This window comes from Penaeus japonicus, unplaced genomic scaffold (genome assembly GCF_977035675.1).
Source record: "Penaeus japonicus unplaced genomic scaffold, GWHDUDI00000001_assembly GWHDUDI00000022, whole genome shotgun sequence".
Taxonomy (NCBI): domain Eukaryota; kingdom Metazoa; phylum Arthropoda; class Malacostraca; order Decapoda; family Penaeidae; genus Penaeus; species Penaeus japonicus.
This window is the reverse complement of record NW_028234424.1, coordinates 13,784,891-13,787,390: the sequence shown is the minus strand read 5'-3', so window position 1 is coordinate 13,787,390 and position 2,500 is coordinate 13,784,891. Positions and strand designations below refer to the sequence as shown.

At 41.4% G+C, this 2,500-nt stretch overlaps 1 protein-coding gene across 1 annotated transcript in view; it reads right to left on the bottom strand.

Annotated features, from left to right (window-relative positions):
• The window catches only part of RanBPM (Ran-binding protein M), a 46,400-nt gene that overhangs the window by 11,739 nt on the left and 32,161 nt on the right, over positions 1–2,500 (bottom strand). The window lies entirely within an intron of this gene.

Sequence of the window (2,500 nt, the reverse complement as noted above, 5' to 3'; positions counted from 1 at the left end):
TATACTTTCCAAGATATTCAGGATTACAATAATTTGTAGACCACATAATCTCTAGTTCAAGTGCCTTAATTACAGGATCAATCTTTGCTACCCAAGTTGTTTTTGGATTTTTTTTTTTTTTTTTTTTTTTTTCATAGGGATGTGTCCACATGCACTTAGTCATTAACCCGTTAACGATGGGTGACGAGATATCACGTCAAATGGTGGCAGCGTCAGCCGCCAGGGACAATATATTTCGTCGTGGCTTATCCTCTTGTCCGGCGCACCAGGTGATTGGGTGTATAACGCTTGGCCACGGCAGGTGCGGGTGAAAATCCCGAGGCATTAGGCTTAACAAGTTTGAAATATCCTGGCGTTTCAACCATTTGGAGCTAACATGGCCCCATCGGCAACTGGTTAAAGAATCAATTAGTAACCCTACCTAATCTCACCTGTTCACCACATTCATTAAATTTTGGGGGTTAATAATTATTTTTGTTATTAACCCAATGACGATGGGTGTCACAGACATGTGACAAAGCAAAAAGTGTGTAATGACGGTACATCACACCAGCATGATGTCCCTGAAAATCACGTATGCTGGACATGACACATGTGTAACATTTCTGAAAATGTACCAGTGGGTGGCGAGTGATGTGTGAGAGTCTTATAGGGTAAGAAATAACTGAAATAAGGTGATTTTATGATTTTACCCATAATTATTTATTGACACTGTATGTTTACACATGTATCACATTTCCGCTTTTGTCGTACCCTGCCATTGCAATAGCGGGCAACAGTAAAGAGGTAAAAGCACAGGTAAAAGCAGAGATTTTACATGAAACCACCTGCGCTTCCTGTCATCATATGTGACATCATGAAGTTCTGTCGCACGAGTCACGTGAATTGCACATCATCATTTATATGAAGTCATATAGGACCAACGCCACAGCATAAGATATCATGATGACATTTTGTCATACGAGTCACATGAGTCACTTGAGGCCCACAAAATCGTTTATGTAAAATCTTGTGTAACTAATGTCACAGATTGTAACATCATTCCATTGACCTAATTGGTCTACTTCTTCCACGTTGCTTAACCCACTGCGTACGGGTGTCATGACGTACATGACGTAAGAGCTTTGGCCTGACGACGGGCGTCATGACGTACATGACGTTTGGGGATTTTGGAATACTATGCTATTTTATTGTGCTATGAAAAAGGAATGAGTGATGATGGCTACTGCAGTCATAATTACTATAATTACCGTAATACCGTGCTAGCTTAACGTCCAAAACCTAGATGGCACCACTTTTTCCTAGCACCAGCAGGAGAGAGAGCCTTGAATGGCACCCATCCATGGTCTCTAGCAAGCACTGTCTCTATAGAGTGATGGCACACACTAAGTTGATGAACCCTTGCTCAAAACTACCGCTGATGAAGGATGTGCAGGCAGAACAAGAGGAGGAAGGTGACTCAATCCATACCCAGTGTCTAAAATGTGCACCTGTGCCAATATGGATGCCTTTCATTGTGGCACTCACAGTCACAAGCACAGGTTTCATTCCTCTTCTCTACCTCTTCTTGTTATCTTTATTGTAGGGGGTTATATGTTTCGTATTCGTTCATGACAGCACAAAAATACGAAAAAATAAAGTTGTCTTTTGTCCTCCCATAAAACAGCAATACTTCTATCACATTGAGTATAAAGGAAATAATGAGCTAATATGGATAATATACTACAATTTTAGTCAACTGCAGCACTGATAGAGCCTGTCATATGGCACATATAAGTCTCTAAACTCAATAAAACACACAAAAAAATAAAACACAAAAACCGCTCTAGTTTTACAACGAATGACTGAAAGAGAGTGGGATGATTCAAATTAAATTGCTTCAAGCGGTCTCTCTCTAAAATAAAACCTATCCTGGAGGTTGGGCAAGCAAATTTATCTCCGTCTGCAATGGGTTAACCCACTCACAACGGGGGCATTCCAGCCTTGCATGTCACAATGCCAGGGCTTTCGAACGCTTAGGCCTAAATCAATTATATGGCTGGCACAATATTGTGCCGCCCGGCCACAGGGCTTTTGAATGAGCGGTACAGTAGTGTACCACCAGTCCAGAGAGGGTTAATATGACATTACTGAAATCTGATATTCCCCAACTCCTCTGACAGGGAGAGCAGCAGGGACCCCACCAGAGTGTGGTGGAGGAACAAACCTAGGACTCCCAATTTCAATTGGCATAAGAAGGATAACTTCCCAAAAAGGTTTGGGTTTGTTGGTTCTTCTGGGGTCAAGGCAGACATGGATGAAACCAGCAGCCCCCTTGAAATCTTCCAGTGTTTTTTCACAGACGATCTCCTTCAACACATCATCCAGAAGATCTATGGGTGAGTTTATAATTTTTCCCTGTTACTGTCTCCTATATTAATAGTTTATGTACTTGTAAGCTGTTTATCGAATTTGAATTGTGTTATTGAAGTTTGCTTTTTGTCTGCTTCCAGGTATGCAG